Below are 15,669 nucleotides of genomic sequence, written 5' to 3'. Positions count from 1 at the left end.
TCGACGCTGAATGCTCTTTCCATATCATAGCAGAATTTTTTAATAGGTACCTATTACCATGATTTGGTAAATACATCGTAATAGGTAAACACTGGACAACTTATACAAATTCAAAAATATTTCTAATTTAGTCTAATGTCTTCAAAATTTCCGAAGCCATTAATGCTGATGAAATTTGTATCACTTTTTTGTTTTACCAGTACAATTTTTGTATTTTTATTGCTCTTTTATTACGAGCAATAAAAATACAGATGTGGTCTTCCATTACTATAATTTTGAGCACTTTTTCCTCCTCATACTGTCAGTGTTACCGTTGTGGTAAGTTTGCCACTTTTTTTTTAAGCGGTGTTACAATTGGGCCACTTTTTTCTTGTGTCATTAATTGTGATACTTTTTTACATTTTTGTGCCACTTTTATTTCATACTGTGCCACTTTTTAATAACATTTATTTATACAGTAGAATTTTTTATACATTTTGATCCCAAGTACCGTAAAGATTACGATTAGGGTCTGTGAGAAATCGAGTTTACCAAGTGTTCCGCCTAAAAGTATGCAAAGAAAAAAATGAAAACCAAATTATTGTTAGTTTAGTGAGGATCTAAATTAAAAAATATTTCACAATTCTATATAAAATACCGATATAACTGCGTTTAATTGTTACCTTTTAATTATGACGAAAATTTGCCACTTTTTTATAGTGGGTGTGCTACCTTTTATTGCGTGTGCCACGTTTTGTGACATTTTCAGAAATTCTTAACGGTAACGCTGCATATCATATTGTTATCAAGCTGGCTAATTAAGACTCCTGAAAATATACAAAGAACGTTCAATATGGTAGGTAACCCGGCTCCTCTCTTGAATTGTTTATTTTAAGTATTTATTTTCGATTAAATGGAAATTAGATGATTGTTGAGTTTATTTAGATATAATTTATATTTTAATTTCAGTTTCTTTGTTTGTTCTTTTTTTTAATTTCAGAACAAAAAAACTTTAAAAAATCACATACTTCTTAATAAAAAATATGACACTTTTTATGCCACCTTTTTGAAATTAAAAAAAAAATCATGTGAGGCTGTTTAAAAAAAATCCATTTTGGGAATTCTTAACGATAAAGCTGAAGTGATTACCCATTGTCGACTTAATTTTGTTCACATTTACTTGGCTACCCTTATTATTATTTCATTTATAAAATTCTCTTTGTCTACACAGCTTGAATTCTTTTTCATATGTATATAATATTTAGTTTAACACCGGTCATCGAATATGCATAAATATTTATTGTAATTTCAATTTTAAAGATTTTTTCCTCCAATATTCCTCCCATAGTAAACGGCCACCAATAAAATCCCATCTCTTTTACGATTTAAACAAAAACGAAAACCTGTTATTTTGTAAAAAAGAAAAAAAAAAAGCATATTAAAAAATTTTTGCTCTCCACAAAACAAAATAAATCTTAAACGTGTTTTGCAATGTTTGTAAAAAATAGCATCCAAATCAAATCAAAGGTATTATCAAAGTGGGAGTATAATAAATTGGCTAGCAATTAATTTTCCAGATATTTTTTACCCTACATCATTTTGTGGTCAGAGTGTTGTAGATTTGTGCAAAGTAAAAGTAACACCAAGAAGATAAAAAATCTTAGAATATTTGGAAAATATTTTCAGTATCATTTCCTAACTCTATTTACTAAAGTCCTACTGTCTGTCCGTCCTTGTTTCCTAATAAGGATTTATGGTCCAATTTTAATGAGTCATCGCACAATTTACCTTTTGGTCCAGAAACGGACTCGGAATAAAATCTTGAGATGGATTAATATGATGAATATCTTAACCTATTAGCAGAATAAATATGCAGGCCTATACCACTAGAATCGGTATCAAATTTCTGACGGACGGATATTGATTGATTGTCTTAGACCAAGAGAATATTTACAAAATTTATTGTCAATTGAGCCACATTTTTGTATTTCTTTGAGCTCGTGCTATTTTCCCTTCCCATATCCGTAAAGTTTTTTATCTGTATGAAAATATTCTTATCAGACATATTGGCCTTAAACCCAATGTTATATATACTCAACGACTTAAACTTACCTTCTTAGACGATACAGAACTTGCCGTCCGTCTGTCTGCCAGTACTTCGTTGAGGGTTGAGTTTTGTTTCCTTGAAAGCAGCAGTTTCTTTGACACCACTTTTACGTATAGCTCCCATATATCGTAAGGGTTCTATTTCCAAATTTGGGAAAATCGGGCTATCCATATATTGAGGAGCTATACTTAAATCTGAACCGATTTAGCCAACTTTGAGTACTATCGGTTGATAAATAAGACACCACACCAAGACCCCATAAAATAAATATTTCTGGTTGGCACATCAGGACTCAGGATAAAATTCGATCCAGAGCTTACTGTCCGTCCTTTCGGTTTGTAGTCTACAGCAGAAATTAACGATCCCAATCCATGTTACACGGTGGCCTTCCCAAATTCAGGGCAGACCATATAAAGGGTGATTCTTTTGAGGTTAGGATTTTCATGCATTAGTATTTGACAGATCACGTGGGATTTCAGACATGGTGTCAAAGAGAAAGATGCTCAGTATGCTTTGACATTTCATCATGAATAGACTTACTAACGAGCAACGCTTGCAAATCATTGAATTTTATTACCAAAATCAGTGGCAGAAAATCCGCTTTTTATCGACAAATTTTGTTCAGCGATGAGGCTCATTTCTGGTTGAATGGCTACGTAAATAAGCAAAATTGCCGCATTTGGAGTGAAGAGCAACCAGAAGCCGTTCAAGAACTGCCCATGCATCCCGAAAAATGCACTGTTTGGTGTGGTTTGTACGCTGGTGGAATCATTGGACCGTATTTTTTCAAAGATGCTGTTGGACGCAACGTTACGGTGAATGGCGATCGCTATCGTTCGATGCTAACAAACTTTTTGTTGCCAAAAATGGAAGAACTGAACTTGGTTGACATGTGGTTTCAACAAGATGGCGCTACATGCCACACAGCTCGCGATTCTATGGCCATTTTGAGGGAAAACTTCGGAGAACAATTCATCTCAAGAAATGGACCGGTGAGTTGGCCACCAAGATCATGCGATTTGACGCCTTTAAACTATTTTTTGTGGGGCTACGTCAAGTCTAAAGTCTACAGAAATAAGCCAGCAACTATTCCAGCTTTGGAAGACAACATTTCCGAAGAAATTCGGGCTATTCCGGCCGAAATGCTCGAAAAAGTTTCCCAAAATTGGACTTTCCGAATGGACCACCTAAGACGCAGCCGCGGTCAACATTTAAATGAAATTATCTTCAAAAAGTAAATGTCATGGACCAATCTAACGTTTCAAATAAAGAACCGATGAGATTTTGCAAATTTTATGCGTTTTTTTTTTTAAAAAAGTTATCAAGCTCTTAACAAATCACCCTTTATATGGTCTGACAGACGGACATTGATTATATGATTATCTTAGACTCTCACTTACGATTTTGTAGACAATCCGCTGTAGAAGACACCCTGTCTGAGCTCAGGACAGACTATAGGGTCTGGCATTTATTACATGTGAAGGCCTACGGACGGACAGTTTCTGATTATCTAGAGTCTACAGCAAACTTTAACGATTCCAATCAGTGAAAGACGGCGGACTATACTACGACAGACGGACGAACATTGATTGATTATCTTAAAGGTCCACTTCTAGCGCCAGCTCATTTTTTAGACTGCATGAACTCAGGGCAGACAGACATTGGTTGGTTATCTCAGAGTCTCTCTTACGGCGATAGTATCAACTCGTTTCATAGATATTTGACTTATATTCTTGAATATACACTTGAACTACATCAATCCGAGGTAGATGGTGTTCTGCACGAACTCAGGGTAGGCTATATAGTTTGGTATAGATCATATATGAAGACGGACGGACGGACATTATCATAAGCGTAGTAAGGAAAATCATATATAGTTTTCATATTCTAGGGGGGGGGGGGGCTAATTTTTTTCTGGGGGGGGGGGGGGGGGTGTGGCTAAGCCCTCCCTAGAATGTGAAAACTATATATGATTTTCCATTATATATTGCAACTGTAGTATAGATAGGGGCTATAGCCCCCTTGGTTAAGAATGTCTAGATACGTCAATGACATTATCTGATTATCTTTGAGTCTCACTTCCGGCGATAGCGTCAACTTTTATATATTTGAGTTATATTCTATAGCTTAAAATGATTCCAATTCGTGATAGACCACGGCCTGCCAGAACTCAGGGCAGACTATATGGGTTTGTATCTATTTCATATAAAGGCAGACACTGTCTGATTACCTTAGGGTATCACTTCTGGCGATATATGAAAACAGATGGACAAACATTATTTGATTATCTCAGAGACTCCGTTGCGGGGATGGGGTCAGCCCGTTTTGTAAGCATTTGTGATAATTCTACAGCAGATTCCAAACATCATTGAACAGCGCCCTGCTCAGGCCGAACTCAGGGCAGACCCTATAGTCTGGTATATATTATATATAAAGGCAGACGGATGGAAATTTTCTGATTATCTTAGAGTCTCAATAACGACGATTGCGATAAATCATTTTTCAGACATTAAAGTTATATTTTACTGCAGACTTTAACGATTCCTATCCGTGGCAGTCGGCATTCTGTCTACGAACTTAGGACAGACTATGGTCGGGAATTTTTTATATATGAAAACGGAGGGGCGGATATTGACTGATTATCTCAGAGTCTCAATTACAGCGATAGAGCCTCACTCATTTTTTTTAGACATTTGAGTTATATTCTACAGCAGATGTTGAAGATTCCAATCAGTAATAGACGGCGGCCTGGTCGATCTTAGGATCGACTATATGATCTGGTAATTATTACATATGAAGACAAACGGACAGATATTGTCTGATTATCTTAAAATTGTACAGATCGTCGAACGTCCATTTATTTTATTTCGGTAGAATATTTAACCAAAGTGTCCAAAATCTATAAATGCAATATGACATCAAGAGCTTCTATATTTTTTTGTTTTTACAAAATGGTTAGAAATTAATATTGTAATGTGATTGGTATACTTAGTATAAATGCAATATGGCATCAGGAGCTATATTATATATATACTAGCGTAACCCGGCCCGCTTCGCTGCGCCTTCCGAAGCGTATTTGGAGGAACATTTTGCATTAACTTAGTCAACTATATCCCGGTGTACCCTTTCCTCCAAATTTTTTTAATAATGTTCTGTATTCAAGTAGTTGGACAATCTTCTATATTTCTTGTGAATTTTAAGTGGGGTTTGTCAAGGAAAGGTATCCTTCTCCTCAACATATCTGAAAATTAAGCACTATATTATAATAACATACAAAGAATTACTGTTTCCCATCCAATAAATCGGAAAAAAGCAAAAGTAGTAAAAAAATTTACCACATTAACATTTGCTAAAATGCTGGAAAATGATGCACCCTCTACGTTGGCTGCCAATTTCATGTAAATTTAAGTTCTTTACTAAAAAGAAGTCTGGCAGAAGCCTGTACAAAAATCATAAAATTATGTACCGAGTTCCCATTTACGGACAACCCTCTACTTTCAACTTAAGAAAAAAAAACGGACAAAAGGGAACCCTCTCTTTACTAAAATGAAGACTAAAAAGAAGTCTGGCAGAAGCCTGTACAAAAATTATAAAATTATGTACCGAGTTCCCATTTACGCACAACCCTCTACTTTCAATTTAAGAAAAAAAAAAAAAAAACGGACAAAAGGGAACCCTCTCCCCACCTTCGCTCCACTCCGACCTGATATCGGACTATCACGTACCCTATATTAATTTCGCAACTACTCAATGGTCCCTATAAATTCTATCGAAGTAAATCGATAAAGTTTATTTCAATTTTCCCCTTCCCCAACCAGATAACGAAAAATCATATACTAATTTAAAAATTATGTATAAATTTAATCACCCCTGCCACGTCCCTGTAAATTTCAAGTAGATCGGAGATGTTTAAATTTTGCTCTATTGTTTTAAAAGGACGTCACTTTCCCCGATACAATATCGACACCCCTAACCTTCCCTGAAAATTCTTGAAACTTTCCTTCAAGTGTGGGGCAAGGAAGGTTGCCTCTTCGTTCATAACCTTCCCCCACTGCTTTTGTAAATTTCAAGAAAACTTAAATTTTTTTGTAGTTTTAGAGGAGGACCTCCTCCCCGACCAAATGTCGAAAAGCGTATCTTTTGTAAACGTCCCAGAAAATGTCAATCAAATTATAAGCCTAAAGGGGCGGCCTCTCTTCCGTCCACATATCACAAAATCAGGTATCAACTATTACGGTTGACGGAGGTTACGATCTCTCCCCAGTCCTCTGTAAATTTCAAGTAACTCGGTAAAGTTTAGTTGTTTCTCTGTATGTACTTAAGAGAAGCGGATGTCTCCCTATGCCCTTTTATTATATATATATATATATATATATATATATATATATATATATATATATATATATATATATATATATTATATATATATATATATATATATATATATATATATATATATATATATATATATATATATATATATATATATATATATATATATATATATATATATATATATATATATATATATATATATATATATATATATATATATATTTTTTTTTTTTTTTTTAATTTTCTTATATCATTGTTATACTTGGTATTTCGATATCCAATAAACATCTTAACTTAATACTCTTTGTAATTGCCTTAAATGGTCGGGAAGAGGAGCCCTTTAAGGTAATTTCGTTTTTTTTTTTTTACATTTTCTGAATATATCGTACATTTATGGTCAACTACAGATAGTAGTAAGAAATGTTGTTGTATATATTTCTAGTTTGTATTGTTTTTGTTGGTTGTGTTAATATTTATCGTTATTTTCCACATGAGTGACAACAAAACACGTATGAATCTGGGCTTGAAGTTAAATGCTGTAGCGGATACACTCAAGAAAAAATTTGTATTGGGAAGGAAAGATTTTTATTTATTTGTATATTTCTATACAGCAAAATCAAAATCGGTTACATGGGCAGACGGACGGACACCAAGCGCTGGATCGGTGATTCTGAGTCGATCGGTATATATTTTATGGGGCTAAAATCAATATTTCTGGTAGGCACATTTTTTGGCAGATCAAACTTATTATACCCTGACCACTATGTGATTTAGGGTATAAAAAAGAAACTTTAAGAACTCAAATATAAAATAAACAAAACTTAAAAAATTCTGTCATTATGTACTTTTTAAAGGTGCTTAGGTTTATAGTCGTTTGTAATACACCCAGGTCTCCAATTAAGCTACGATTTAAAATAATCGTAAAACTAAAAATTTTTGACCTAATTTTAAATAAAGAATTTTTTTACTAAGTCCGTATAATTTTTAAAATTGTTAATTTTCGCTGCCATCTTTCTTTTATATTTAACCCTACAAACAATCCTTTAAATTAAAGATTATTAACTTCGTTTTAACAAAATTATATTTCTTACTTTATTTATCTACATTTATTTTTTTTCAGTATATTTAGTATTTGCTTCCATTTGATGTTCCCTTAAACCCCAGAAGCTTCATTTCATCACATAGGTGTGTGGATCTGGTTGGGCTCTTGCCCACAATTATTGCAACAATTTTATTATTGTTATTGTTGATTTGCTACTGCAATAAAACAACAATTGCCAGGAATAATTTTTAGCATTGGGTATCGAACAAAATAGCCTTTAATGCATTTAATTAAGATTTGTTGGGATAGCAGATGAATACCAGTATGGCTAGTTTCTATGTCCGTCCTTCTATCAGATGGAAGATCAGTTGGATAGGTCGCTTCCATTTGTGTAGGGGCAGAAGACCAATAGTGGGCATGGATGGTTGAATGGCTAAAAGTAAATGTTGCTGTCAACATGATGATGATGATGACGATGACGAAGTGAAATATTCAATCTCCAGCCTACCTTTGGAGTTGCATTGTCGACTTTGTTTTTTTTTTTTTTTATTAAACAAAAACCTTAACTTGATGATGGTTTTTACTCAAACTATGATTTGGACTGCCTATCTTAGACTCTGACTGACTGCTACCTCAACCACATTCCTTTATTGGCTATATTTCCTATGAATTTCAGTTATTTTTTTTTTTGTATTTTACTTTTTTTGGATTACAACATTAACAAACAACCTTGTCAAGGCTATTTGCAGTTTAAAAAGAAAAAAAGCAATAACAAAAAAGCTGCTAAAACAAGAGTTGCAACTCCCAGTCTAGAGATGATGTTCAACCAGACTGGTGAGGTATCTTCAACGACTTGAAAGGATTGTGTAATTAATGGTTTTTGAAGAGTAATTAAAGGTGGCTACTTTTAACTTTTTATGAGAGTTTTAATAGCATCAACTGTAAAGCGATATTCCTTTTTTGACCTAAGGTATTTTTCATAATATTTCAAAATTTATCTAATAATTGATGAAGGTATATAATAATAATAATAATAATAATATAAATTAAATTAATTTAATTTTTTTCGAGTAGGGGTAGGAAAATTCTTTATGCACCTGACAGTGCATCCAGTCGTGTGCCGGACTCCATTACAATTAACCATAACGGCTAATAACTCATCCTTCTTCTCTCGGGCTATGCATATCATCTCGGAACCGTTTTCGCATTACTTCAAGTAGGACTAAGGGCCCAACTCGAAGTAATACGAATCGGTTTCTTTTAGTCTGTGTCTACAATTCCGCGACAACTTCCGTGACTGTCTCCTTTTAGTCTGCGTCCTAATTAAATCTTCCATTTTCCATGCCGTTGCATCCACGTGAAACTTTTTCTTGCGGAGAACTTGTTCTACAAAACGCCTTACGGCCTCCCAGTTCCTCTCGCTTTGTACCATCTTGTGCATCATCCGTGACATCTTCGGAAATTTTCTTAGCTTCATTTTCCCATACGGTACAGATACTTTCGAATGTAGCCGTGATCATGTCGTTGCGTCCATGTAAACCAGTTTCTTGCGGAGAACGTGTTCTACAAAATGCCTTACAGCTTCCCAGTTCCTCTTACTTTGGACACTTTTGTGGACTATATTTCTCGGAAAGATATGCCCAAATTCATCTTCAAGCGGTACTCCGCCGTTCTGCCCATCGGCTATGTCTAAAGAAGATAGGCTCGGCACCATTCGTGACATCTTTTTCCTGAGCTGCATTTCCTCATACGAATGTAGCCGTGACCATAGAACATAGAGTCATGTAATACGTCACTTCCCCATATCTTGTCTCTCGTCATAATTGTATGTCGATTATAAGTCTGTCTATCCATCTGCCCTTTGTGTCGTTCCTTCCATATATCCCTGGTCAGCTGTTGGACGTTCGGCATCAAGATTGCTGCGCCTTGTTGTTCGGCCTCGAAAAACTTTTTCCGTTCAATAGCCTTTACTGCGATTTCCTCTGATACTGTGAGATATGCTGAAGTGATTCTTGAACTGACGTTCTCTGTAGTGAAAGCAGCTTGTTCGATCTAGTTCCTCTCTTTAGGGTCGACGTCCAAATCCCACATTCAGAGAGGAGTATGCTGTTACTCGTCTCCATGAGTATGCTTCATTTGCTTGGAAGAGGGCCTCCTTATCCGTTGCGTATACTATCTGCTTGGAGTATCCCTACGGGAAATGGATCAACCAAAGGACCGGTACAGGACTAGGCCCTGGTGTGTATTGACCAGTCCTAGTTCTGGTCAAGACGTATGGAAGAGACCGGTCACTTTAACATGTCTTTGTCATTGAACACGCCTTGGACTCGTTCCTAAGGACACGCCCTGGGGCATTTTAGTAGTAGCACTTCATAGACAGGTCCTCATGAACCAGTCTCGGACAAACTCTTAGAAATCTGTTTCAGTTTGGTTATCCGAATCGCACCAGAAATGAAAAACTTTTGAAAAATGTTGAACAATAGGTTATTCCTGTAATTCTTCTTCACTAAATGTGTAGATCAAATTAGATTTGTATATCAAGCAAGTATGGAAATCATTAAATTATCAATATTTACAAACTGGATCACCGGTACCAGTCCTGTGATAGGTCCGTCAGCGGCAATTTGCACCGATTTCCCGTAGGGATGTTAGTTTTGAGTCCAGTCTTAGTCCCAAGTATTTGATTGATTGCCTTGTTGTAATTACTATGTCGTCTATGTGCATCTCAATTTCTAGAGGCAGATACCGTCTCGCTAGTAGTAGCAGTTCGGTCTTTTGTATGGATAATTGTAAACCATGCATATCTAACCAGTCTTTCGGGCGTATAAAAGTTTGGCAAAGTTTGCTTTGAGCCTCTTCAGTACTTCTCGATTTTATCACAGCGGCTATGTCATCAGTATAGCCAATAAGAATTGCATCTGTCAGAAGTGTTCAGTATTTCGTCGTATGTTGTATTCCAGAGATCCGCTCCGAGGATTGAGCCTTATGCGGCACCCGAGGTTACTTCCATTCTTCTTGGGATCTGTACAGTGTCGTACATAAAAACTCGGTCTATAAGATAGTTTTTCAATATTGTCGATAAGTATTTCGGTATGTGAAATATCGACTCTAAGGTGAATATTGCGCCTGCCAACATTAGTATGTTGAAAGCAGTCCCAATATCGAGTGTAGCCAGTGGAATGATAGACGTTGAAGCGTGACTGCATTGTTGTGCCTCCTGTTCGGCGCCTGATATTTCTTTAAGATCTACTAGTGTCGATTTTCTAGTTCGGAATCCAAATTGTCTCGTAGACAGACCGTCAACAGTCCTGATGCTTTGTCCAGCATGTACACTGGTTTGTACAGTGATGGCGATGCCCTTCCACCCTTGCACAGCTGATAGGAACTTATCTTTATTCTATCCACACATTAGGGAAGATATATCCTATTAGGGAGCAAGTAGGGATTCGGGTCGCTTGCTTGCTATCTCTTTAATGATCTCAGCGGGTAGTCCGCCAGGACAAGACACAATCTTGTACTTGAGAATTTCAGAGGCAATTTGCAGTTCCTCTGTTGTAAAGATAGGGATGTTGGTGATCTCTTATGTATCGTTCGTGTCTTGGGAATACACTTTCCACTATGTTTCGCATCTCATTCTCTTCCAACTTATCCACCGGACCTCAGGTGTCTAGTGATGTCCTATTTGGTATCATAGTCCCCAAAAGATTATTCTTTACATCTATCTCTTGTGTATTCCCTCCAGTATACTACTTTGCGAACACTGTTCGGTCCGCTTCTTATTTGTCATGGATTTTACAGCAAACTTTTATTGTTCATATCGTACGTTTAACAAAATGCCTTAGGTTAGGTTGGGTGGCAGCCCGATGTATCAGGCTCACTTAGACTACTCAGCTCATTGTGATACCACAGTGGTGACAAAATTCCGTTTAGATTCTCTTCCGAGTGCGTCTCCAGCTCAGACATTAATACATCCCATTCGAGCTTATTTACTTAACATATCCTAGAAATCTCGCGAGTTTTTCTCCGTCATGCTCGTACTATCCATTCTCTTATCTTCAGAATAATGCCCCCAGACACAAAAGTAACATCCGGGAAAGCCGAGACTCTTATTCCCACTGAATCGCTCGTGAGTTAAAGACGACCGCTATAATCAGATCGCCGTGTCTAAGTTGTGAAAAGTCCTCAATGGAAGAGCGATATTATCACTAGGAGCTAGATAGCAGCTTACAATCGAGTAATTCGCAATCTGCAGCCAAACGAATATCCACGTCCGCTGTCCCCTATGGATGGGCTGAGTCCATATTGCGGCAGTTCCAGACTTGTCTTCAAGGTCAAACCCATTTGTCATTCTGCTATATTGCTCACTGATAATAAAAAAAATCTCTTTCACAATCTTGGGCTGAAGAGCGTGTGTCACTTTTGCTCTGTGCATTTTTGTTTGTAAGATCTTCTCTCATTTTAATTGCAATAGGGGTACAGCTACGTGAGCGTGTAACCTGTTGCTTTGTCTTCGCTCTTAGATCAAATGCAAAATTTCATGGCGATTGTGGATTCCTTAATCTTGTGGCCGTCCTTCCACATTTTATGCAGAGATCCATTACATTCTTGTCTGCTCTTTTGCAATTCTATTGCATGTGTCCGAATTCAAAGTAGGCGTTTGTCTTTCTTCTTGTATTTGATACGGCAGTTGGTCTATCCAATTAAGATTCTTGTTTTTTTAAGAAGCATATTTGCGTCAGCTGACGGGACTGAAATGAAGGCCCTCTTTTTTTCTGTGAAGTTTGTCGCCGTAAGACGTACAGTAATATCTTCTTTAGGTGTCTTTGTTACTTTCCTAACAGACTTTCTTACTTCCTCTTCTATCGTGGGTGCATCCAGGTATTGTAACTCTTATCGTACAGTGTGTCTGTAGTAGTCTCATGGAAGGTTTCTTTATCTCCTCCTTTTCTCCATTACTAAGAGAATGGAGCAAGCCTTAGGATTTCGGACGGACTGTTCGAATAACTGTGTCCGTTACAGGCCTTTATAACTACAGCCGGGCCATTCTCTTGGTCCCTTTGGTCGCGGTTTCCTCTTTGGTTTTTCCTCTTTCTCGACTGAAGGCTTTATGTCTGAGCCTTTGAGCTGATGTTCTTCCTCTTCTGATGAACTCTTATTTTGGCGAGTTGTAATTTGAGAGAATTCTCACCGGCTAAGGATCTTCTCCATTTTCCTTTCACTGGCTCTGAGTTTCGCGTTCCTTGGTATTGGGATCTATAAAACCCCGCGTGGTGTTTCTACTCCAGACGTTTCGTCATTAGAAGGTACGGTGCCGGTGTGATGCTTCTAAACATTGGCGCTAGCTCCCTATCTCCTACTCCCACATAAGTTCCATTTTCTGTCGGAGTATTCATATGGTATTGTAGTTGTCCTTTGGAGAGACTGCGGGGGTCTCTACGCCAGCAGTTAAGTCCACGTCAGGGTTGCCACAGTTGGTACATTAGTCTTAAATACCACTCCCAAGTATTGATCTAACAGAATGTCACAACTGTCGGCTCGTTGCTTCTATTCCGATGCATAGTTCAAATCATAGTCCATATACGTGATTTCATGTCAATACCATTACTATATTCTCCGTGTTTGATTGGTGAGTCCACGGGGGCATCATTCCTCTTACGGTGCTTATCTATGGGGCAACCTTTTGAGAGGATGCCTATCTAACTGGCGACATCCGATCGCCACGTCACAAAGACGTCCTCAGATATAGCAGGTTGGCTGATAAGTCCCCGGTTTGACACATAGATGGCGTCGCTAGTATTAAATGCATATTATTTTTATATAGTACCAACCTTCAAATGATTCGTGTCAAAACGTTGACATCTGTAAGTCAATTAGTTTGTGAGATAGAGCGTCTTTTGTGAAGCAACTTTTGCTATTGTGAAAAATATGGAAAAAAAGAATTTCGTGTTGTGATAAAATACTCTTTTTTGAAGGGAAAAAATACGGTGGAAGCAAAAACTTGGCTTGATAATGAGTTTCCGGTATCTGCTCCAGGGAAATCAACAATAATTGATTGGTATGCAAAATTCAAGCGTGGTGAAATGAGCACGGAGGACGGTGAACGCAGTGGATGCCCGAAAGAGGTGGTTACCGACGAAAACATCAAAAAAATCCACAAAATGATTTTGAATGACCGTAAAATGAAGTTGATCGAGATAGCAGAGGCCTAAAAGATATCAAAGAAACGTGTTGATCATATTATTCATCAATATTTGGATATGCGGAAGCTCTGTGCAAAATGGGTGCCGCGCGAGCTCACATTTGACCAAAAACAACAACGTGTTGATGATTCTAAGCGGTGGTTGCAGCTGTTAACTCGTAATACACCCGAGTTTTTCCGCCGATATGTGACAATGGATGAAACATGGCTCCATCACTACACTCCTGAGTCCAATCGACAGTCGGCTGAGTGGACAGCGACCGGTGAACCGTCTCCGAAGCGTGGAAAGACTCAAAAGTCCGCTGGCAAAGTAATGACATCTGTTTTTTGGGATGCGCATAATTTTTATCGATTATCTGGAGTAGGGAAAAACTATCAACAGTGATTATTATATGGCGTTATTAGAGCGTTTGAAGGTCGAAATCGCTGCAAAACGGCCCCATATGAAGAAGAAAAAAGTTTTGTTCCACCAGGACAACGCACCATGCCACAAGTCATTGAGAACGATTTAGCAAAAATTCATGAATTGGGCTTCGAATTGCTTCCCCACCCACCGTATTCTCCAGATCTGGCCCCCAGCGACGTTTTCTTGCTCTCAAACCTCAAAAGGATGCTCGCAGGGAAAAAATTTGGCTGCAATGAAGAGGTGATAGCCGAAACTGAGACCTATTTTGAGGCAAAACCGAATTAGTACTACCAAAATGGTATCAAAAAATTGGAAGGTCGTTATAATCGTTGTATCGCTCTTGAAGGGAACTATGTTGAATAATAAAAAAGAATTTTGACAAAAAAAAATTGTTTTTCTTTGTTAGACCGGGGGCTTATCAGCCAACCTTAATTGTCTTGTTATGGGACAAACAACAAATTAAAATTTAAGTTAATTTAATTTAATTTAATTTAATTTAATTTAATTTAATTTAATTTAATTTAATTTAATTTAATTTAATTTAATTTAATTTAATTTAATTTAATTTAATTTAATTTAATTTAATTTAATTTAATTTAATTTAATTTAATTTAATTTAATTTAATTTAATTTAATTTAATTTAATTTAATTTAATTTAATTTAATTTAATTTAATTTAATTTAATTTAATTTAATTTAATTTAATTTAATTTAATTTAATTTAATTTAATTTAATTTAATTTAATTTAATTTAATTTAATTTAATTTAATTTAATTTAATTTAATTTAATTTAATTTAATTTAATTTAATTTAATTTAATTTAATTTAATTTAATTTAATTTAATTTAATTTAATTTAATTTAATTTAATTTAATTTAATTTAATTTAATTTAATTTAATTTAATTTAATTTAATTTAATTTAATTTAATTTAATTTAATTTAATTTAATTTAATTTAATTTAATTTAATTTAATTTAATTTAATTTAATTTAATTTAATTTAATTTAATTTAATTTAATTTAATTTAATTTAATTTAATTTAATTTAATTTAATTTAATTTAATTTAATTTAATTTAATTTAATTTAATTTAATTTAATTTAATTTAATTTAATTTAATTTAATTTAATTTAATTTAATTTAATTTAATTTAATTTAATTTAATTTAATTTAATTTAATTTAATTTAATTTAATTTAATTTAATTTAATTTAATTTAATTTAATTTAATTTAGCAATGCCATTGCCAACGTGGTGCAATGGTTAGCATGCCCGCCTTGCATACACAAGGTAGTGGGTTCGATTCCTGCTTCGACCGAACACCAAAAAGTTTTTCAACGGTGGATTGTCCCACCTCAGTAATGCTGGTGACATTTCTGAGGGTTTCAAAGCTTCCCTAGGTTAGGTTATGTGGCAGCCCGATGTGTCATCTCACTTAGACTATTCAGTCCATTGTGATACCACAGTGGTGAACTTCATAAGTGGTTGCACTGCAATGTGGAACGCCGTTCGGACTCGGCTTAACAGGGAATCGGGCAGCACCCAGTGATAAGAGAGAAGTTCACCAATGTGGTATCACAATGGACTGAATAGTCTAAGTG

The 15,669-nt window shown here is 35.7% G+C and overlaps 1 protein-coding gene across 2 annotated transcripts in view; it reads left to right on the top strand.

The window, feature by feature from the left end:
* Nucleotides 1-15,669, top strand: part of LOC142230083 (uncharacterized) — a 301,427-nt gene that overhangs the window by 116,683 nt on the left and 169,075 nt on the right. The gene's annotated exons all lie outside the window — the stretch shown is intronic.

The sequence above is a fragment of the Haematobia irritans genome, chromosome 3 (assembly GCF_050003625.1).
Source record: "Haematobia irritans isolate KBUSLIRL chromosome 3, ASM5000362v1, whole genome shotgun sequence".
Classification (NCBI taxonomy): Eukaryota; Metazoa; Arthropoda; class Insecta; order Diptera; family Muscidae; genus Haematobia; species Haematobia irritans.
The sequence above is the reverse complement of the archived record's forward strand: the minus strand, read 5'-3'. Positions and strand labels throughout refer to the sequence as shown.